The 24,167-nt window shown below is 41.0% G+C and overlaps 1 protein-coding gene across 6 annotated transcripts in view; it reads left to right on the plus strand.

Moving 5' to 3' along the window:
• The first annotated feature begins 6,312 nt into the window (after window positions 1-6,312).
• Wipf2 (WAS/WASL interacting protein family member 2) overlaps window positions 6,313-24,167 on the plus strand; it is a 41,814-nt gene continuing 23,959 nt past the window's right edge. For 2 of the 6 annotated variants that reach the window (XM_020176320.2, XM_020176321.2), the window contains exon 1: window positions 6,313-6,482. The gene's annotated coding sequence lies outside the window, so the exon portion shown is untranslated. Of the gene's footprint in view, window positions 6,509-6,758; window positions 6,781-7,637; window positions 7,722-24,167 lie in introns of those variants that run through there. The other 4 variants (XM_074045668.1, XM_074045670.1, XM_074045671.1 and 1 more) reach the window with 4 other exon arrangements.

Below are 24,167 nucleotides of genomic sequence, written 5' to 3' on the forward strand. Positions count from 1 at the left end.
CCTAAAAAACTAGCTAGCATTTGTTGCCCTTAATGCAGAGAAACTAAAGCAGATACCTTAAAGCAACTGAGGCCAATAGGAAAAGGGGAACAGGTACTAGAGAAAAGGTTAGATCAAAAAGAATTAACCTAGAAGGTAACACCCACACACAGGAAATCAATGTGAGTCAATGCCCTGTATAGCTATCCTTATCTCAACCAGCAAAAACCCTTGTTCCTTCCTATTATTGCTTATATTCTCTCTACAACAAAATTAGAATTAAGGGCAAAATAGTTTCTGCTGGGTATTTGGGGGGGGGAGAAGGAGGGGGAGTAGTGGGTGGTAAGGGAGGGGGTGGGGACAGGGGGGAGAAATGAACCAAGCCCTGTATGCACATATGAATAATAAAAGAAAAAAAAAAAAAAAAGAGAGTAGGTAGAATGGAGAATTTATACAGTTCCCTTTTCAACCACTAGGTGTCACCACCGAGATTACCTAGGGATGGGAAGGGTCCTCAGCTCAGAGAACATTTCTTGGGGGAAATCTTGATCCTTCTGAGAGGGTCAACCTCCAAGCATAAATAGTATTTGACCAGAAGAACTTTTTCCTCTCTCTATTCTGGGATTTTTCCCATATAGCATCTAACCCCTCTCAAATTACTATTTAAAAAAAACATTTTCTTTGGTCACTCTCTTGCTGCCAGTTTTTGGCAAGATTTCTTGGAAGGATTGACTTCTCTTACTGTCTCCATTTCTTTTTGGTTTTGGAGGGACTGGGGTTTGAACTCAGGCTTCGTGGTTGCAAAGCAGGCACTCTACCTCTTAAACCACATCTCCAGTCCATTTTGCTCTGGTATTTTGGAGATGAGGTCTCATGAACTATTTGCCAGACTGGCCTCAAACCATTACTCTCCAGATTTCAGTCTCCCAAGTAGCTAGGATAACAAGTGTGAGCCACAGGCACCCACCTTTTTTGTGATTTTTGAGACAGGGTCTCCCTATGTACCCAAGGTTAACTTCAAACTCTTGATTCTTCTACCCTAAATATTTTGAGTACTGGGATTACAGGTGTGTACCACCTGTTAGTCTCTTTTAATTTAGAATTACTCCTTATCTTTTTATTTTTTTCAATGACATTGACTTTTTTCAGTTTAGAACAGATGTCTTATAAAGTTTTCCAAATTCTTGACTTATCTGATTGTGTAGCCATGGAATTGTTTATTTACACCTTCATCTCTTCTCTACAGTGTAAGATGAAGTTCTGCTTTGAATAGCATTGTCCAATACAAACATGTTTTTCTTTTTCTTTTCTTTTTTTTTTTATGGTGCTGGGAATTGAACCCAGGGCCAGCACTCTAGGCAAGTGCTGTTACACTGAGCTGCATTCCAACTCTATAATGTGAGTCGAATATGTAATTTACATTTTCTAGTAATCACATTAAAAAGCAAAAAGAAACAGGTGAAATTAATTTTAATAACATTTTGTTTAAATCAATAGCTACTCAGGAGGCAGAGGTCAGGAGGATCTGGGTTCAAAGTCAGTCCTGGCAAATAGTTTGAGAGATCCTATCTCAAAAAAACACTTCACAAAAAAGGGCTGGTGGAGTGGCTCAAGGTGTAGGCCCTGAGTTCAAACCCAAGTACCACCAAAAAAAAATATGTATAAATAACATCATTTCAATATGTAACGAATATAATAATATTAACCAAGGTTTTTTTGTTTTTTTTTTTTTTTGGGTGATACTGAGGTTTGAACGCAGGGCTTCTCCACTTGCTAGGTAGGTACTCTACCACTTGAGCCACACTTCCAACCCTATTTTTTACATTCCTTTTTTGGGTGTTTTAAGCATTTGAAATCTGGTGTGAATTTATAATTACAACATTCCTCAATTTAGACTAGCCCATTTGAATTGTGCAGTAGCCACAAGGGGCTAGTGGCTCACAAGTTGGACAGCATAGTTTTAGTGGTTTAGCAGAGTGAAATACTCTAGGGAAGAATAAAGCTGTTTTGGTGTGTGTGGTACTGGGGTTTGAAGTCAGGGTTTCACGCTTGCTTGCAGATGCTCTACTGCTTGAGCCAAGCCTCCAGCTCTTTTTGCTCTGGTTATTTTGGAGATAGGGTCTCACTTTTTGCCCAAGCTGGCCTGGATGGCAATCCTTCTATTTTATGCATCCTGTCATAGATAGGATGACAGGATTGAGGTGGGTCTCGTGAACTTTTTGCTCAGGCTGGCCTCAAACAGCAATCCTCCCCATCTCAACCTCCCAAGTAGCTAGGATTCCAAGCATGCCCAGCTTAGGCGATACTTATAATTTCACTATACCAGGAGGTAAATAAAGTCAGATTGGCTCATATTAATGATGGTGAAGTTTGATCGCTTAGTAAAGGGGACTTTCTAGATCTCTGTATTAAAAAGACACATTTTTTTTTCTCTCTTACTAGGTGGTGACTTTGGACATCTTGCAAATAATCCTATATGTTTCAATCATTCACTTTTGCTAAAAATTATTTTAAGCGTGTTGTGTAATCTTTCAATCATATAAGTAGTTTAAAGATGGGTGTGGTATGTACTCCTATAACCCCAGTTTCTCAGGATTTGGGTAGGAGGATCAAAGTTCTAGGCCTGGAAAAGTTAGCTGGAAACCCTGGCTAAAAACCAAATTAAAAGCCTGGCACCTGTGGCTTATGCTGTAATTCTAGCTATTTGGGAGGCAGGTCAGAAAAATCAAGGTTCGAAGCCAGCCTGGGCTGCGGAGTGGAGGGGCTTAAGTGGTAGAGTGCCTAGGAAGTGTGATGCCCTGAATTCAAGCCCCAGTACTGCCAAAAATTAAATAAATAAATAAAATAAAATAATTCAAAGCAAAATAACTGGGGAAGTGGCTCAAGTGGTAGTGTGGTCCTGAGCTCCCGTAACGAGAAGAAAAAGTGTAAAGATTAATATACTGTCCCCACCACCCAATTTAAGAAATAAAATTTCTGTAATCCTAGCTACTCAAAAGGCAGAGATCAGGAGGTTCGCAGTTCAAAGCCTGGGCAAATAGTTTATGAGACTTTATCTCAAAAAAAAAAAATCACAAAAAGGACTCGCAGAGTGGCTTAAGTGGTAAGAGCACCTGCCTAGCAATTGTGAGGTCCTGAGTTCAAAACCCCAGTGCCACCAAAAGAAAAAAAGTATACAAATCAATGGAATTTAGTTGTTAAGCCATCACCACAACCAGTTTTAAAACATTTTTATCACCTCAAAAAGAGATGCCCTGTGCCTGGTGCCAATGCCTTATGCCTGTAATCCCAGTTACTTGGGAGGACTGAAGTTTGAGGCCAGCCTGGCAAATAGTTCATGAGACCCTCAGCTCCAAAATAACCAGAGCAAAATGGACTGGAGGTGTGGCTCAAGCAGTAGAGAGCCTGCTTTGCAAGCATGAAGCCTTGATTTCAAACACTAGTCCCATCAAAAAAAAATTCCCTGTACAATAATGTAATAATGTTCATAATAACATCATTTGCAATTGCCAAAATGGAAACAGACCAAGGTCTAGCAACTGGAGAATGGATAACCTAAAATGTGCTGTACCCAAACAATGGAATATTATTCCACCGTAAAAAGGGATGGAGTGCTGTATACATACAGAATGGATGAAACTTGAAAAAATTATGTTAAGAAGCCAGACACAAAAAGCCAAATATTATATGATCCCACTTACAGGAAATTCCCAGCATAGGCAAATCTAGAGAGATATAAACTATATCAGTGGTTGCCAGGGACTGGGAGGAAGGCAAGATGGGGAGAACGACTAATGAGTCTGGGGCTTCTTTTCTGGGCGAGGAGAGTGTTCTGTGATTAGATAGTGGTGATCATTACATAACATTGGAAATATACTAAAAGCCATTTAATGATGTATGCCTTTTGTGTGTGTGTGTGTGGTACTGGGGTTTGAACTCAGGGCCTTGAACTGGCTAGGCAGGCACTCTACCACTTGAGCCACTCTGACAGCCCCTTCTTTGTGTTGTGTATTTTCGAAATAGGGTCTCTTGAAATTTGTGCTTGGGCTGATTTGAACCTCGATCCTCCTGATCTCTGCCTCCTGAGTAGCTAGGATTACTAGGTGTAGTACTGCACCCGGCTTATGATTACTTCTTTAACCCAATTTCTTCTCTCTCCCTTAAGTTCTAGTTCTAAGCACATGAAAATGCTTTTCCTGGAATGTGCTATGATTTTTGATGCTTTGCACATACTGTCCCTGGAATGCTTTTCCCTTCCTTCCTCTTTTGGCCAATTTCTACCTATCCATCAGGTCTCACTTAGAAAATGGGAGTTGGGGGTTAGGCCCATGTGTAGCTGAAGTGGTAGAGTGTTCACTAGCAAGTGCAAGGCCCTGGGTTTGATCCCCAGCACCACGGAAAAAAAAAAAGAGAGAGAGAGAGAGAGATGGCCTGTTACTTCTTTCGTAAAACCTGTTGCCACTTCCCCAATTTGATGTCCCTGTATTCACTCGATAGCTGCCTTTAACACAGAACGATGTTATAGAGTGGCATTATAGAGCACAGTCACTTACTTTTGCTATAGTGGTCTGAGAATCCCCTCTGGAGAGGGGGCATTTGAGCTAAGACTTGAAAAATGAGGAAGAGCAGAGCACAGCCATTATAAAGGCCTTGAAATGGGAACTACTCAGTGTACTGCAGGGATAGAAAGCAGGTCCTCAAAGAAGGGACAGTAGAAGATGAGGTTGAAGAGCTGGGAGGCTCTAATAAACAGTTTAGATCTGTCACCTGCTGGCGATTGCCCCACCTTTAGGCATGCAGGATGTAGATACCTAAGCCTGCTGATCCCTAGGCCTGGAATGTGCTCCTTGTCTTCTCTGATTGGTAATAAAATTCTGGTCATCCTTCAAGGACCAGTTCAAAACCATTTTCGAAACCTCTCATTCTTTTAACAGGAATTAATCACCCCTCGGAGTGCTTAATTGACATCCCACAGCATGTATGTCCCCACAGCCCTAATCACATGGTTTGTATCTCAGATCACTGTTCACATGCCAGTCTGCCCACCAACACGGTGAGTTCCCTGAAGGCAGAGTCTCTCTTGTCTTAGTCACCTCTGTAGCCATCTCCCTGTACCTAGCCCAGTGCCTGGCTCACAGCAGGTACTTCATGTGACATTTACTAGTCATTTACTTGAGTAGTGGGTGGAGACCAGCACTACTCATGGCAGAACAGAAGGAAAACAAAAATAATAACTTACAGCTCATCACGTGCTTTCTCATTCATTACCTGATTTCAGCCTTCCAACAACCCTATAGGACAGATAGGGCAGGTAATATGAGACTCATTCTCCAGATAGGTTCAGTGGCTCATACCTGCAATCCTGGTTACCTCGAAGGTGGGGGAGCTCAGGTGGATTGCCAGTCGGGCAAAACGTTCTTGAGATCCCATCTCAATAAATAGGCAGGGCACGGTGGCATACATCTGTGATCCCAGATTAACAATAAGATTTGGTTCAGTGAACAAACAGGATAGCTGAGGCCAGAGAGCACATAGCTAGTAAGTACCAATATTGTCCTCTTCAGGTTCAGCTAGGAATGGAGTTAACCTGAAGAGTACTTTGAGGATATAAAGCAATGGCGTTGGCTGGAGTGGTGAACGTGTATGTGCATGGACTAGGGAGAGATCCTAGTCATCCACCACGCAGTTTGCACCCCTGCCAGGGAGGGCAGAGGATTCCTTTCCCTGTTCCAAGCACCTGCAAGAGTCCTCAGCACCATCCCTCAGCCCAGGAAAATGGGGACCCCTCGACCGGAGAATCAAGGATTCTGGGCGGGTGACTCAGATGACGTAAACGATGACTAGTTAGCAGGGGCCTGCCTCTCTGTTGCTATGACAACCGGAGCTTGCCTACTGGGCCCGCCAAGGTTAGCTGAGGCGTGTTCTTCATTAGCTGTAAATTAAGAAAGGGTATTTATGGGGGAGGGTGTCTCTGTGTGTGTTGAAATAAAGACGAAAAAGTATATTTAAGAAACACTGCTTCTCCACCTCGGCAACACATTAGAATCACATGTGCAATTTAAACTCTCATAGCTAGCTGCATTTGACTAATTAGAGTATGAGGTGGGGAGGGCTGGACTCAGACATCACTATTTATTGAAAGCTTCCCAGGTAGTTTCAATTGCAGACAAAGGTGCAAATCCCACTTTTAGCGGCGAAGTGGAATTCTTGTGACCTTCTCAAGATGGCGGCCATCCCGCCGCTTCCGCGTTTACGTGCGCGGCGGGGGTTGGGGGGAAGGCTTTCAACGAGCGCATGCGCCTAGTGTCTCTTTGCTCCCGGTTCCCTCCCTCCTTTTCCCCCGCCTCCATTTTGTTCACGGACGCTGGGACGGTGGGAGCAGATCCATTTCCGGGTTGGTAAAAGGGGCGGCGGCGAGAAAGAGCTTGCCGGGGGGCGAGCGGAACAGGACCAAAGCTGAGCGGAGGTGGCAGAGGATTCACTCCCGGAGCAGCTGCAGCCAGGTCGGAAAAGAGGCTGGAGCTGCTGGGTCCGTCGCCGGGGTGACCTGCGGACCGGAGTGGGAGCGAGAGCCCGGGGAGGGGGGCTTGGGGAGGGGCTTGAGGAAAGCGAGGCGTTGGAGGAGGGGCCTGAGGAGGAGAGGGGTCCTGGGGGGGTGGGATCTGAGGGGCGGGGGGCTGAGTCTGTAGGACCTAGAGAAGGGGGCGTGGGGAATCGGTGTGGGGCGAGCGCGAACTGTGAAAATGGGCAGGAAGGTTTTTGAGAGACGGAAAACAAGGGATCCCGAAAGGGTAGGGTAAGGTGAGTGAGACTACCTCTGCGTGAGGAACGAGGTAACCGTGCGCAAAAAAAAGGAGCTGGGAAGGGAGGACCTGTTGAGAAAGGTAATTAGTAGTATGCCCTGGGTGAGGAGCACAGTGTGACAGTTTAGGGATTGATTTAGGTGAAAACTGATGATTGAGAGGATGACTCGGGAAACTGCTTACATTAGAGGGAAGCAGAATTGAATTATAGGGTGGACTGAGAAATGTTGAGACGCGCTTTGGATGCACCTTGGAGTTGAGGGTACACGTTGGAGTGGTGTGAAGTGAAGGAAGACGGAAATCTTAAAGTGCTAAACGTTTACTTATTGATTTGGAAGGAGAATTCTGAAAAGACAAGTTTAGAGAGAGGAGCTGGAAGAAGCTGGTGTGTACTGGAACACACACCTCCTTCCCCCAATCCACACCTTCGTCAGGAATCAAACTCAGGGCTTTGCTTGCTTAGGCGAGCTTTCTCCCACTGAGCTACACACCAGCCCTGGAATCCATCTTTTTAGTTTTTTTTTTTGTGAGACTGGGATTGAACTCAGGACTTCACATTTGCGAAGCAGGTGCTCTGTCGCTTGAGCCATGCCTTCCGTCCATTTTGCTCTGGTTATTTTTGGAGATGGGAGTCTCAGAAGTTATTTGCAGGCTAGTCTCAAACTAACGGGGATCCTCCCAATAGCTAGGATTTACAGGCATGTGCTTCCAACACAGGTTGGAATCCATATTTTTAAAGGGACTTGAATACCACTACTTTGGGCTCTCCCAAGGGCCCACCTCTTTTCTTCATGCTGTTGTATTTGGCTTACAGTTATGGTTTCTGAATGACTTACTGGTTTTTTTTTTTTTTAGCTACTCTTCTTTTATGAGTCAGAAGAGAACGTCAGAGAATAAGGACTCAAGCCCACCTATGGATTTACTTTGTAACTTTAAAAGGTTGTGTTAATCAAATGAGATCTTTGAAGTGGTTGTAAAAAGTGATCTCTGGAAACAAGATTGAGATATTATTTAGAAGACTTGTCTTCAGTTTCTTCTCAGCTTGGCTGCTTTTTTTTTTCTTTTTCCCCTTGTGGTACTGGTGATTGAATTCAGGACCTCAAGCTTGTTAGGCAGGCACTTTGTCACTTGAGCCCTTCTGCCAGGCCGGTGCTGCATTTTTTTATTCCAGAAAAGAGTTGGTTTTGATTTGATGTATGTTTAATTTTAGAACCCTTCTTAAGGAACTGGATTTGATTTTTTTTTTTTTTTTTTTTGGTGACGTTATTGGGAATTGAACTCATGACTTTGCACTTGCTAGGTCCTTTTTTTTTTTTTTTTCTTTTTTTTATTCATATGTGTTTGCTAGGTCCTTTTTGGGTTGGTTATTTTTGAGATAGGGTCTCACATTTATGCCTGGTTGACCTGGACTAAGATCCTACTATTTGTGCTACCTCAAGTAGCTGGATGACAGGTGTGCACTACTGTGCTCAGCCATTTGTTGAGATGTAGGTCTCTTGAACTTTTTTGCCAGGGCTGACCTTGAACCAGAACCATGATCCTCCTGATCTCCACCTACCAAGATGTATATATCTATATCTATCTATCTATCTATATCTCCTGTATATCCTGTACACATATATGTATATGTATGTGTGTGTGTACATATATATATATGTTTTGAACTTAGGGCTTCATGCTTGTTAAGCAGGTACTCTAACACTTGAGCCATACCAGCTCCTTAAACTCTTCTTAATACCAACTTTTTTTTTTTTTTTTTTTTTTTTTTGGTGGGACTGGAGTTTAAAACACAAAGCAGGTGTGCTCTACCACTTTAGCCACATCTCTAGTCCTTAGTATTAACTTTTAATCAAAAATTTCATATTTCTCTGTTACATTGTATTGCCTGCCATCAAGATTAAGATAAGAAAATTAGAGCTGGGGATGAATAAGACCAGTTGATGGAGGCTGGGAGAATGTAGTCTTTTATTTTCTAACCACTTGAGTGTTTTACTCTTAACTGACTTTCTTCATGAACCCTTTGAGAATTCACTGAAAAATAGTATTTTAGACAGTTGAGCATTGCTTTGGTCCAGTCACTATCTGTGACTTTGTTGTCAGTTGGTGGGGACCAGTGTGCTTTTGGACAGTTTAGCTGCTTTATTGTTAATCCTTGAAATTCTGAGTGTTTTAGCTTTTTCTTTGGGCATAGTATTCTCAATACTTTGCCCATAGGTAAACTTGTTTAGCTTAGAAGTGTTTCTGAAAGTCTTGACATTTCTGAGTTCTAACGTGGATTTGGTAAAGAGGAAGCAGTTTCTAGTTCTATCTCACACTTAATATCAGTGATGTTTACACTGCTTGGTACTGATTAGTTAGATGTCAGCACAAAGGTGAAATGCAGGGGAGGGTGGAAGGTGTTGAGAACAGTTTTCAGGTATTACTGATGGCTTTTAAGAAGGGAAGCTTAAGAGTCTTGCTCTGTTGAAGAGAAAATTATTAAATGTTCGTTCTTGATTTCTTGGGTTCTCTGGTTGACTCTGGTATACTTAAGTCTGTTTTCCTATTGCTCTGAAGTAATTTTGAAATTCACAGGCTGTTCAGGCTTTTTAAGCAAACCATGGTCTTCATACCAACTCTAGGAAGAACTGTAGGCTATGAAATACACACGTGCGTGCACACACACACACACACACTCTCTCACTTGTAAAAATCTGTATAATATGCTGATATTTTAACCTGCCTTCACCTTGGGTGGGTTTACAAGCATGTGCCATCGATGACATCTATTCTTGGTTATTTTAAAGAAGGTTTTGAGATAACTCACGGAGGCTCAGCACTTCTGGCTAGTCTTTTGGTATAGCCTACTTCTTTTGACAAAATGGTTTAAAATTTTTCTTATCCTGTCACATTTTCCTATTGCTCTGCTTGAATTAACTAGTCCTAAGTGGAAAATGGCAAAATCACACATTTTTCCACTTCCTTTTGAGTCTCTGGTGGATATCTTGTTTGTGTCACAGCTTGATACCACCAAATTGAAGGGATTCTTACTGTTTCAAATGGAGAGGGTGACAGAAGCTGAGCTGGGGTTTCCTGGGCCAGAGAATGGACTCTGTCAAAGCAAAGAATAGTTGCAGAGACACAAACTGGGACCTTGAAGCTGTGACTAACATTTTGGCAACATGCATCTCCTTGCCAAATAACTTCTTTTCTTCTTGAGTGTGATTGTTGATCTCCTTCTCAAAGTAAGCTCTTGTTGCTACTGTTCTTCACACAACTCCCAAGCAGAAGTTGGCAGAATTCCGGGTGACTGACTGTGTCTTGAGGGATATGCCCCGGATTAGAGTGGCTGGGGCGTTCCATGTCAAAATGAGATTCATTGGCAGATCCTGAGAGCTGCTCTGCAAGGAAATAGAGGCAGCACTCTTTACTGAATGTTCTTGCAGTCTTTTTTTTTTTTTTTTTCCTAAATTCAAATCTGTTTCTTATTCATCTGGTGGTTAAATGTGGAATCATTGTCTTTGCCTAGCTTTGCAAGTCCAGGATGTTGAGGAAGAGAGACAGTGTTTCTAAATCCAACCTCCCACACCTTACTCCCAAGCCTTTGAGCTGGAGGAACCTTACAGGCTACTTTTTTTTTTTTTTTTTTTTTTCTTCCCGGTGCTGGGGACTGAACTCAGGGGTTTGCACTTGCCAGGCAAGCGCTCTTCCACTGAGCTAAATCCCCAGCCTCATTTTGTCTTTTTTTTTTTTTCTTTCTATAAACTTAAGAGCATTTCTTTTCTTTCTTTTTTTTTTTTTTGTCTTGCAGTGCTGGGGATTGAACACAGGACTTTGAGTATACTAGGCAAGCACTCTGCCCAGTTACATCCCCAACCCCCAATGAGTGTTTCTTGATGTTATGGATGGTGGTGGTAGGGGGGCTACTGAAGAATGCTAAATAGAACTTTATGATGTTAGTAGAGAAAAAGCCAATAGGTTTGTTAATATCTGTCAGTTTTAAACCTCTTAAGATTTTTGGCTTATCATGCAAAAAGAGTCTGTGGAGGCATTTATTAGTTATCAAATCGGGGAGCCAGGAGTTGGCTCCTAACTTGCCATTTGGGCTTGGCAAAGTTATAGCAACTTGGAATAACTGTCTGTCTGACTGTGTTCTACTTAGTAGATCTCCTTTTGTTTTTCAGTAGCTAATATCTAAAGATAAAACTCTCTTAGGTAGATCTAGGATGGATTATGGAACTCTTTTCCTGGAATATATGACAGTGGTCCTATAACCTTGGAGTTAACCACAAAAGTGAATCCTTCTGTTGGCCCTGGATTCAGCTTTCTCCTGCCATCATTAGTCCAGAGTATTCTATTCCTGATATGCAGATTTGAGAACTTAGCAGGTTCAGATCCAAAGGTTTTGATGCTTGTCCAGGGCTTTGATTGTGGTAACAAATATTGGAGTTGAGTTTAATGTAGTTTTAGATCTTTCTTTTCTGAAAGAAAAGATAAATATTTTATATCTAAGGAGGGTGATCTTGGGGCACATGGCTCAGTGATAGAGTACCTGCCTAGGAATGTGGTAGATTTCCTCCCCCTTCTTATAATTGGTTTTCAGAAAAATTTTGGATTCTTAAATTTGGTGGATTCAAATTAAACTTCATTTGGATTTTCAAGTACCTCAGTGAAAATTGCTTGTTTTTAGTAAGTATTTATGGTATTTCTTTAGTACACATTCACTGACCTACTTTCTGTGCTTATGGAAACACTGACTCCAATAATCTTTTTTCCCCCTCCCAATAATCTTGTCTCTTTTTTTTTCTCTTTTACAATAATCTCTTCTGACTGTGATATATACGTATATATGTATATATATATATATGTATATACATATATATATATGCACATAATTTTTTTTTTTTGATGGTACTGGGATTTGAACTTAGGACTTCATGCTCACAAAGCAGGCATTCTACCCCTTAACCACACTTCTAGTCGATTTTGCTGTGGTTATTTTGGAGATTGGGTCTTGAACTGTTTGCCTTGGCTGTCCTCAAGCTGCAATCCTCTCAATCTCAGCCTACCAAGTAGCTAGGATTATAGGCGCCAGCCAGTGGCTGCTGGCTTATTATTTATTTTAAAGATTCTTTTCAGAGATACCATGTGGTGCTGAGGGTTACATAGGACCTTGCACATGCTAGAGTTTTTTTTAAACAAGTGTAGCACACTGTTAATACTCTCTGCAATCTGCATCTTTTGTTTGCTTTTTAACGTATTTTTGCCATTATTCTCCATTCAAAATAATGAGATTTGGCATTTGCTTTATACTGATAGACATTCAAAACTGTTCCCAATCTTTTGCTATTGCAGACTGCTCCAGTGAATACCATATATACTTGCATGTGTGTGAAGCTGATTTTTGTCTTTTTTTGGGGTGCTGGGGTTTGAACTCAGGGCCTACACCTTGAGCCACTCCACCAGTCCCTTTTTTTTTTAAAATTTATTTTTTCTTTTATTCATATGTGCATACAACGTTTGGGTCATTTCTCCCCCCTTCCCCTTACCCCCTCCTTCTCCCCCCATATCCCCAGTGATGGGTTTTTTTTTTTTCCCAGATAGGGGCTTGCCAACTATTTGCCTGGACTGGCTTTGAACCTCTATCCTCCTGATCTCTGCCTCCTGAGTAGCTAGGATTACAGCCACCTGCGCCTGGCTGGGGAATTGACTTTTAAACTGACACCTGAAGAGGACGGGAGGATGAAACACTGCTCTAGATAGAGGGAATGGCTTAGGTGAAGGTCCTAAGGAAGGAAACAATGTAGGTTTTTGAGGAATTTAGAGATTCCAGTGAGGCTAGAGCACAGGGAATGAGAAGCAGAGAGGTAGGAGGCAAGGCTTCAGAGAATGTAAGCTTTCCTAAAAAATGGATAAACATGTCAGTGAATTTTGAGTTCAACTTCTAGAAATGTTTTTTCTGCCTTTTCTTTCCATAGGTGTTAGTTTACCAGCATTAATGCTGAAACCATCAATATGTAAAGAAGTCTGATGCTGTGCAGTGAAGCATGTTTCTATGAGTTTCCTGGATAAAGCCTATTCTTTTAGTCTTGGTTTCTCTTGGGTACTGCAAATTAAACTTGGATGGCTGAGTTATGTCTTAAAATTTTAGGATTTTAAAAATTGGTTTGAAAATTAGGATTGTTGGGGAGCAGTTCTTAGGTTATAGGGGCTGATAGGGTTACTAGTTTACTGCATATGCCATTTAGAAAATAGAAAACAGAAAACCTGGGCTGGGCACATGGCTCAAGTGGTAGAGTGCCTGTCTACCAAGCTTAAGGCTCTAGAGTTTAAATCCCAGTACCACCAAAAAAACAAAGACCAAAAATCCTCAGAAAAACTGTATACTTCTAGGGAATATTGACTTTTTTTTTTTTTTTTTTGAGTCCTCATAGGGCCAGAGAGAAGCACAGATGTTCTTATTATGAACTGCTGAAAATAGTATTCTTTAGTACCCATCATTTAGGCCATATGTTTAACAGGTCGCATAAGTCCTGTTGGACATGCAAATGAATCAGTAGCCCAGGGGCTGTTATAACTGAGTATATGGAAGCATGTTTATCTCGGGCTGTTATAACTTTGGATAGAAGAAAGTGTTTTTATCTGCAAGTATATTGATTTTTGTTCAGAAATCACAGCATTCAAAGCCCAGATGGTCCTGTTTGACTTAGTGCTTTTGTTATGTAATTGGATCAGCTTGCCCTGCTTTCATAACTTGAAGTATACTCTTGATTTAGTAACCTATTACTAGTGATGAAGGAATGAAAACGTGCAAATTTTTCTAGCATTTCAGCAAAAGCATCTGTGTTTCTGATGGCTTAAGGGTATTAGAATGAGAGAAAAAAAAGACTCGAACAATGAAAGTCATAGTTTTGTTATTAGATTATCTAATGAATCGGGATTTAATATATTATCTTTGAAATGAAGCATGACACTTCTCTCCATGTGAAGTCTGAATCAACATTTCATGGAGCATCTGCTGATATTTTCTTTCAGACTTTTTTTTTCTATACTGGGGCTTGAACTCAGGGCCTTGTACTTGCCTCTACTACTTGAGTCATACCTCTAGCCCTTTCTGCTTTAGGTTATTTTTCAGATGGGATCTTGTGCTTTTTGCCAGTGTCATCCTCCAACCGTGTTCTCCTACCTATGTCTCCCACATAGCTGGGATTATAGGTTTGTACTACCATGCCCACCTTGTTTGTTTCAGTGGTGGGGGATGTCTCACAAACTTTTTGCCTGGGCTGACCTCAAACCTCAGTTATACAAATTTCCCATGTCCACCTCCCAAGTAGCTAGGATTACAAGTGTGAACCGTTGCGCCTGTCTCTTAGGCCTTTTCTTAATGGATACTGTCATTGTTAATTTTCTTTACTTCTGACTATTCTCCATATATACTTTTATTGCTTTTATATTTGAGATGTGCAAATGAAGGATGTTCTTGTGAAGAACATGTAAGATATGGGTAGGTTAGAGCTGTTTTTTTTTTTTTTTTTGCCATCAGTGACTAAGTTGTAATAGCATTTTAATCTAATGAGTTTCTTAGAACTTCTAAAGATGTTTTGACAATAGGTGTTTGTTTTTAGTACACTATTAAACTGAAAATAAGACCTAAATAGGAGTAAAGTAGCTGGTTTTGAGATTCATACTTCTACTGGCATGGCAGTACATGTCTACAGTCCCAGCTCTTGGAGGCAGAGGTAGGAGGACTGTGGCTGAGGTGTGAACTCAGGGCCTTGTGCTTGCTAGGCAGGGCTCTACCACTTGAGTCATGCCCCAGCCCTTTTTGCTTTAGTGCTCCCCCTCCCCTGTAGTAATGGTGTTTGAACTTGCCTTGTGCTTACTGGGCAGGCACTCTACCACTTGAGCCATGCTCCTAGGCTCCTTCTTCGCTCTTCTTCCATCTCTTCCCTTCTTTTTTCTTTTTTGTGATACTGGGGTTTGAATTCGGGGCCTTATGCTTGCTAGGCAGGCACTGTATCACTTGAGCCACTCCATCAGTCCAAAAGGCACAGCAGTTCATTTTTTTTTTGCTGGTGTTGAGTTTTGAACTCAGGACCATGTGCTTGCTAGGCAGAAACTCTACCACTTCAGCCATAGCCCAGCCCCTTTAGTTATTATTAAGGGTTTCACATTTATGCTACAGTCACCATGGACTGCAATCCTCCCTGGAATGATAGGTGCATGCCAAAACACTCAGCTGTTTAATGAGATGTAATCTTACAAACTTTTGCCCTGGCCAGCCTCTGAATCCAGATCCTCCCAAGTAGTTAGGATTTATAGGCGTGAGCTACTGCATCCAACTGAGAGTTCTTCTTGAGGACAACCTGGCCTATATAGCAAGACCCTGTCTCAAAAAACAAGAACAATAGAAAAGATTCATTCTTTTTTGAGACAGGGTCTTGCTATATAGAACAGACTGGCCACAAACTTATGGTCTTCCTGCCTCCATTCTCCCAAGTACTGGGATTATAGGTGTGTACTGCGAAGTCCAGCTTGTCCTTTTCTTTTTGTACTTACCTATGACCTGGTCATAGATTTATTTAAAGAGACAAGGTCTTCTATGCTTCCTGTGCTGGCCCTGATCTCCTGGGTTAAAGCCATCTTCCTGCAATCTTCTGAATAGCTGTGACTATTCAGCGTGCCACCACGCCTAGCTTGGTCATGATTTCTTACAGTGACCTGGAAGTTGTTCACATATTTGGCCTGTGGTAGAGCAAGCTCTGAGGTCAGTGATCATTGTGGTTACACCCAGACTGTGGCAACCTGTTCAGTTAGAGTGTGAATCAAGACACAGGTTCTAGGCCAGGAGCTGGTGGCTCACACCTATAGTCTAGCAACCCAGGAGGCAGAGATTAGGAATATCGCAGTTTGAAGCCAGCCCTGGGCAAATCGTGTGCAAGACCCTATCTCGAAAACACCCATCACAAAAAAAGGGCTGGTGGAATGGCTCAAGGTGTAGGCCCTGAGTTCAAGTCCCAGTAACTTTAAAAAAAAAAAAAAGAGAAACAGGTTCTAGAACCAGGGATAATTTTTAATTTTTTTGGCTTAAGTTTCCTACTTTACCTGCTTTGGTAAAAGATCCAGTATGAACTTTTTTTTTGGTAGTACTAGAGGTTGAACTCAGGGCCTTGTATGCTAAGCAAGTGCCCTCCACTTGAGCTACACCTCCAGCCTTTGTTTTTACCTTAGTTATTTTTCAGGTAGGGTCTCATGTTTTTGCTGAGGCTGGCCTCAGACCACAATCCTATGTATGTCTCCCTTATAACAGATGTGTACCACTATGTCTGACTTGTTTGTTGTGAGATGAAGTCTCAATAACTTTTTTGCTCAGGCTAACTTCAAACCACAGTCCCGCAATCTAAGCCACCTAACTGGGATAGCAGTCAGTGAGCCACTGCACCTGGTCTGACTTTATGTTTTGAAAGTTTGGTCATTTTCCTTATATGGTTTGCTTACTCTGTGTTAGGATTTATTGGCTTTTATATTCTTTTCTTGTTATTTTTTTTGGTACTGGGGCTTGAACTCAGGGCTTTCCCCTTGAGCCACTCTATCAGCTCTTTTTTTTTTTTTTGTGATAGGTATTTTTGAGATAGGGTCTCTTGAACTATTTGCCCAGGCTGGCTTCAAACTGCAATCCTCCTGATCTCTACCTCCTGAGTAGCTAGGATTACAGGCGTGAGCCACCAGCAACAGCTTTTGTTTTGTTTTGATTTGATTGTATTGGGGTTTGAAATCAGGGCCTTGCACTTGCTAAGCAAGCACTCTACCATTTGAGCCACACTTCCAGTCCTATTGGTTTTTAATAATTAATTAAATGTTCTTTTTTCTCAAAACAGTAAGAATATATAGTTTAAAGAATCAAATAGTAGCTGGGGGGTATGGGTCAAGTGGTAGAGCGCCTGCCTACCCCAATACCACAAAAAAAAAAAAAAAAAAAAAACCTTAAAAAACAACCCCAACAGTATTTTGCTAACACCAAGCATCCCTTAAGGTACTACTTGAAGGTACAGACTATCAGATCTCCTGGAAAATGTCTGATTTTAGTAGGTCTGGCTTAGGGCCCAGGGATCTTTGTGTGTTTGTTTTTTAAACAAATGCCCTAAATGTATCTTATCTTCCTTCAGGCAAGTTTGAATCTTGCTTTAGAAGAGTTCTTTTTAAAGCATTAGTGCCATCTGATGTCTTCATGGCAAACTCTATAGGCTTCCCTAGTGTTGCTTTTTTTATTTAGCCTGTTTTAGTCTGTCTAACTTTGGTCTGGGTTTCTAAATTAGGTTGTGTGTCTTTCATGATTAACTCCTCTCTTCCCTATGCTGGCTGATGGTAATAGTTTGGCCTTGTGTGACTCCATTTTTCTTGACAATGTCTCTAAGCCCCTTGGTTCCTGGGATGTGTAGTTGGGGAGGAAATATTAATTATGAACATAGAGCTACTTTGTATCATTTCACTGTCTAAATCCAGAAATCTATTAATGTTTATGGTGAAATGGAAAACTGATGCAGGCTTTGAAAACCCTGTACTAAGCCTTGGATTTATGCAGCATCTTTTTTGAGATGGTAAAGCACTGTCATTTGAGGTCTTTTTTAAAACTTTGACCATATGAAGGGACACATTTTGTTTTCCTTTTTGTATTATACATCCCTGGGTCTAGAAAGGAAAAACAGCTGTATCTTTTACTGCCAGTCGTAAAACATCTGGAAATGTTTTTGCAGTTGTTCTTGGTTGCTGAGTTGCTTGGAGGTCAGGAGCCAAACAGTTCATGTCATAGTAATGTTTTGGAGGCCAAGTGTGTACCCTAATTCTCAGTTCCTGGAAATCTTATGTCTGTTATTTGTTAAAATAGAACCTGAGGAAGCCATGTTTGTTCTGGCCTAGAGCTGATTTGCATTCTAAATGAGCAACTCTACAGAAACAGCTTTAATATGTTTTATTTTGGGTGTTAGGGATTAAGCCCAAGGCTTTGGGCATGCTAAATGCGTGCTCTACCTGCTGAGTTACACCCCGAGACCCCTTCTCCCATCCAAGTACTAACCAGGCCTGACCCTGCTTAGCTTCCGAGATCAGACAAGATTGGGCAGATTCAGGGTGGTATGGCCATAGACCCCCAGACCCTTTCTAATACATTTTTACAACTTCCATTGAAACAGTTTGGTGAACAAAGTCAGAAAAACAGTGCTCAAAAATAGTGTTTCTATTCATCATTGGTTGTATTTTAAGGCACTACCTTTTTTTTTTTTTTTTTTTTTTTCTTTTATTATTCATATGTGCATACAAGGCTTGGTTTATTTCTCCCCCCTGCCCCCACCCCCTCCCTTACCACCCACTCCACCCCCTCCCTTACCACCCACTCCACCCCCTCCCGCTCCCCCCCTCAATACCCAGCAGAAACTATTTTGCCCTTATCTCTAATTTTGTTGAAGAGAGAGTATAAGCAATAATAGGAAGGAACAAGGGTTTTTGCTGGTTGAGATAAGGATAGCTATACAGGGCATTGACTCACATTGCTTTCCTGTGCGTGGGTGTTACCTTCTAGGTTAATTCTTTTTAATCTAACCTTTTCTCTAGTTCCTGGTCCCCTTTTCCTATTGGCCTCAGTTGCTTTAAGGTATCTGCTTTAGTTTCTCTGCATTAAGGGCAACAAATGCTAGCTAGTTTTTTAGGTGTCTTACCTATCCTCAACCCTCCCTTGTGTGCTCTCGCTTTTATCATGAAGGCACTACCTTGAACTGTTACTGATTTACTGCAATTGGTATTTTGTGTATGTGTGCCCCCCCCATCTCCCAGTGCATCAGTACTTTCAAAGTAACAGGATTTTCTCTCTCCATTGAGGGGAGCTGTTGGGATAGGAGCTGGAAGTATTTGGTTTGGTCCTTCCCTGATCTTTGTTTTGGATGATTTTTAGTCATTTAATTTATAGTTGCTCTTGCATTAGTTATCTCTAGTCATCTTTTTATGCAGCTCTTCTTTGGAGCTGTGGTTATTTAATTGAATGTGAGAGTAGACTTCTCATTGATTTGTCATCATTTTAGATGAGAGGTCTTGGCTCCTGGAGTGCCCTGTATCTGGGAATAATCTGTGGCATCTAATATTTACTACATAGTAGTCTATGTAAGTACATGAATAAGTAGCTTCTGACTTTACATTTTAGTGCTTTTAAAAAATAATCTAGGGCAGGAGGAGAAGGTTATATTGGGGGAAAAACTGCATGATTGAGATGTATCCTTGTTTTGTTTTTTGCATCACTTTTTTTTGGCAGTACTGGGGTTCAAACTCAGGGCTTCACTCTGAGCTTGCTGGGAAACACTGCCACTTGAGCCACTTCGTCAGCCCTTTTTTGTATTGAGTATTTTGAAAATAGGATCTTTTGAACTATTTGCCTGGACTTTTAAATTATTATTATTATTATTTTATTTTCATATACAAAAAGATAAAATTTCTTGGGCTTTGTCAGCCCTTTCTGCCCTGGTTATTTTTGAGATAGGGTCCCCCTTTGTGCCTGGGTCTTCCTGAACCATGATCCTCCTATTTGTGCTTTCCTGCATAGCTGGGATAATAGGCACACATTACCGTACCCAGCTGTTGGTTGAGATGCTATGGGGTCTTATGAACTTTTTGCCCAGACTGGCCTTGAACCCCAATCCTCCCCATCTCTGCTTCACAAGTACCTAGGATTACAGGCTTGAGCCACTGTGCCCGGCATTTTTTTATGTGTGAAATTATATTTGAAAAAATTTCTTCCCGTGGTTATATCTTCAGCCTTTGTTTTCTCTTTCAGGGTTGTGTGCTTCTTACAACAGTGAAAAATCATGGATCTAAAGAGTAGAACTTTCATGTTTAATTTGTTTTAGAAGTCCTAGGATTTTCAGTTTAAAAATTTGTGGTGGGTATGTGATAATTTTTTTAATTACTTGTTGGATCAGTCAGATTTGCTACATCTTTGAGTTTCCGTGATGAAAAAAATGCCTGTAGTTGTAAAAAGTTTTTCCCTTCATCAAATAACCTTGGAATTTTAATTGATTCCATCTCTGCACATGATAGAAATCTGTTTCATCAGAGATTTGACTGAACTGAATTTCAGAAAAATGTAGCACCTTCTCCATTGAGAGAAGAGGGTATGAACTGTATAAACCTTTTTATTGAGTGGTGGTGGCAAAATATGTATAACATGCAAGTTATTCTAGTCTGTTTCCTTGTATTTTAGAGACATCAAAAATGTGTTAGTGGAAAACTTCTCTAATCTGTGCAAGATACAAGCAGGCATTATTTTGATTCTGTGTGAACATCAATTCCTGAGTTCATTGTAGGAACCAGTTTAGCTCTTGCTATCTGGTAGTCTCCTGGAGCGGCATGTTAATATTTTAGGCTGCTTCTGGCTCTTTTCACATGTGGGAAGTGGGTACCATTATGCCATTGTGGAAGGGAGCTGCCAACTCCCCATATTTACTGCTTTTCTGGAGCAAAGTTGAAAGGCAGGTGGACAGGCAGACAGATTACCTGGGATTAAAACAGGTGACTTTTAACCCCAGAAGGCTTCCAAAAAATCTCTAAGGGAGAGATTAGGTTTGATCTGTGGGATCAAACTGAATTTCTGGATTACTCTTTGTGTGAAGTTGTTGGTTCATCTAGACTTCTTTGGTTTTATGGGCATGTTGAATGGAGAAGAATACTTTTGGAGGATGATCCCCACATCCTCAGATTTTCTCTTATCACTCTTCACTATGTTTTATCTACCCTAGCCTTCTCATTGGTTCTCTGTCTTTTTCTTTTTGAGACAGGGTCTTACTATATAGCCTGTACTGGCCTGGAACTCTTGATGTAGCCAGGCTGGCCTTGAACTCTCAATCCTCTTGCCTCAGCCTCCCAAGTGCTAGGATTACAGGCATAAGCCACCAAGCCTGACTTCTCACTGGTTCTACAACACGTCAAGCACATTCTCCTGTTGAGGGTTTTACTTGTTCTTTCTTTTTGGAGTGCTCTTCCTCAAGATGTTCATATAGTTCTATTCATGAAGAGACTTCTTTGGAGAATCACATTTCCCTGTGACCACCTCCCTGCCTATTCAAAAGAACTCTCCACCCTACTTAAACTCGACCTTTGTGATTCTGTAGTTTTTGCATTCTTTTTACCAGTAACTGAAATACTGAGGTTATATTTGTGAACTGATGGAAGGCCTCTTATGCAACGTATGGGATGTTTAGCATCATCCTTGTCAGTAGTACTCTGTCCACACTCTAGTTTTGATAATCTAAAATATCTGAATATTTCCAACTATATCCTGGGTGACAGAATCACTGCTGGTTGAGAATCATTGTTGTAGAGCAACGCTTTAGCACCTAATGGGTACTTAAAAAATATTGTGAATGGTTTAAGTGGTGGATACTCAATGGGAGGATGGATGAGTGAATGAATTTAGTAAGTTGAAGGTTTTGGAGGGTTGGTGGAGTGGCTCAAGTGGTAGAGTGCCTGTCTAGCAAGCGTGAGGCTCTGAGTTCAAACCCCAGTTCTGAGAAAAAAAAAAAAAAGTTTTAGAACACTCAACTGAGTGCATAGTGTTTCTTTGTGCTCCTCATAGGTGCTGCCGTGCTCCTCCTTTCTATTTCTGGCACGCTGATCTGTTGGCATGTTTTCCCCTCAGACTTGCTTGCTCCTTTAGACATCTTTAGACATTGCTATTTTTTTCTCCAGTGCTGAGGTTTGAACCCAGATATTGCTACCCTTTTTTTTTTTAGTGGTAATGGGATTTGAACTCAGAACTGCATGCTTGCTAGGTGTGAGCTCTACCACTTGAGGTATGTCTCCAGCCTCCAACAGAGCTATTCTTTTTTTTTTTTTTTGTGGTACTGGGATTTGAACTCGGGGCCTCACACTTCCTAGGCAGGCACTCTACCATTTGAGCCACTCCACCAGCCCAGTGCTACTCTTTAATTTACTTTTATTTAGTAAGTGACTATTAGGTACCTATTCCATGCAACAAAATAAAAGGAGAGAAGTATAGAAAGATATGGTGCTGTCAGTGCTTAAGAGTTCATTGGGAAATTAGGCAGTACATATGAAATGTTCCTCCAAAGTTATATATTTCATTAATGTCGAAACTGGTACTGATGAATCTGTGACATACCAAGCACATTCCCTTGTAAGGGAATTTTATTTGCTGTAAATGAGGGTTATTTGAGTCAGTTCTTGTTAAATTTATCAGAATGGGGTGAAATTGGTGTTGAAATTAAAATCCAATTTAGCAAAATCTACTCAACTAATTTTAACTTCTTTTCATTTTATTTAATTACCTTTGGCTTCTTGCTATTAATTCTGTTTGACTGAAATCTGGTTGAGAAATATACAAAGGAGACTTGTTCATTTTGAATTTCTTGTTTGATGTAAATGTTTCTAGGGTCAGTTGTACTGAAAGGTTGTAGACCACTGATTCATCAGTGGGTTTCCAATGTTCATGCTAAAAGTTTTGCCACACAACCTAACTGAGTTGTTGAAGCCATGTCAGGTGAGGCTGTAGTTCCTCTGACAGGGATTAACCGAACAAAATCCCATTATCTATTATGTGACTTTCTTTGTCTTAGAGCAACTGATTTTCTCTTTCTACCAAATATGTGTGTTCTGTCTCTGAAACTGTTAAGGAAGATTTCATTTGATTTGAACTATGGGATTAGAATCTCATTACTGGGGAGTGTCTGGAACTTTTTCCTCTTGAAGAAATAACTGTTTCCATTTAGATTTTGTAGAGACAGAGTAGGCAGAGCTGTTGTGATCTTGCAGAGAGGATCCTGAAATGCTTTTTACTTATCTTTCTGTTTCTTTGTATTGGGAAAGGATTGAATAAGATATTAAATGATTGAACATGTGTTTATGAAATAAAAGATGATTTTCTTGTTGATATTTCAAATTCCTATTAATGTGACTGATTTTTTAAAATGCTACTAAAACTTGAACTCAGGGTCTCATGATTGCTAGACAGGCACCCTACTACTTGAGCCACTCAGCCAGCTCTTTGTTATGACTGATTCTTGTAAGGTGGAGACTTTGCCATGTGAGGGAGGCAGCCTACATTTTTTTTTTTGGTTGTGTGACTGGGGTTTGAACTCAAGGCTTCTCATTTGCAAAGCAGGCATGCTACTGCTTGAGCCATGCCTCCAGTTCATTTTTCTCTGCTTGTTTTGGAGATGGAGTCTTGGGAACTCTTTGCCTAGCCTGGCCTCTAACCTCTAGCCTCCTGATCCCAGCTTTTCAAGTAGCCAGGATTAAAGGCATGAGCCACCAGTGTCTGGCAGGCAGCCTACTTTTTAAAGTTAGTTTTAGTGCCTCCCCCGCCCACAGTTTTTGTTGGATACTTTGATACAAAGACTATAATTTACATTGTAATCAAAATTGAGATAAAAGAAAAGTGCTGTTACCTGAGGCAGGAAAGTAGAAGATGGTATTAAAAGTCAGAATTTTTCTGGCTGAGCATTGTGGCCTATATCTGTAATCCCAGCTTCTTGGGAGGTAGAAGATTGTAGTTCTAGGCCAGTCTGGCAAAAAGTTAGTGAAACCTCCATCTCAACATCAACAACAACAAAAAGGCAGATGTGTTTTGACATAGCTGTAATCCCAGTTATTAGGAAGGAATAAGTAGGAGGATCTTGCCAGCTGCTGGTGGCTCACGTCTGTAATCCTAGCTACTTAGGAGACTGAAATCGTGAGGGTTGTGGTTCAAGGCAGCCTGGGCAAATAGTTCGAGAGACCCCTCCCATCTGCAAAATAACCAGGGATAATAGACTGGAGTTGTGGCTCAAGTGGTAGAGTGCCTGATTTGCAAGTGCTAAGACCTGAGTTCAAATCTCAGTCCCACCAAAAAAAAAAAAAAAGTGGAAGGACCTCCATCAAGGCCTGTGTTAGCAAAAATTTTGAGACCCTATTTGAAAAAAATAACTAAAGCAGAAAGGGTTGGGGCGTGGCTCAAGAGGTAGAGTAAATGTGAAGCTCTAAGTTCAAAACCCCAGTACCACCAAGAAAAAACAAAGGTTACAGTTTTTCTCAATTTTTTTTTTCTTTAAAAAAAATCCAACTAATTTGGGTCCCTCACTTGTCAAATGTAAAAGACAATAGTTGGTGTCTTTGTACTATGGAAGTCTCTTGCTCTTAAAATGTTGGAATATTTGGAGTGAAACATTAGGAATTGAATAGAGAAATACGTTCTGGGTCTGTGAGTGTAGTTTAAGTGGTAGAGCACCTGACTAGCAAGCATGAAACCCTGAGCTCAAACCCCAGTACTACCAAAGAAAAAAAAATTTTTTTAATTTAAGAAAAATTAAAATTAAACAAGTAGGTTTTTATCCTTTGAGCAATAGAAGGGAGCCCTTTTAAAAGTGCATT

The sequence above is a fragment of the Castor canadensis genome, chromosome 11, assembly GCF_047511655.1.
Source record: "Castor canadensis chromosome 11, mCasCan1.hap1v2, whole genome shotgun sequence".
Taxonomy (NCBI): Eukaryota; Metazoa; Chordata; class Mammalia; order Rodentia; family Castoridae; genus Castor; species Castor canadensis.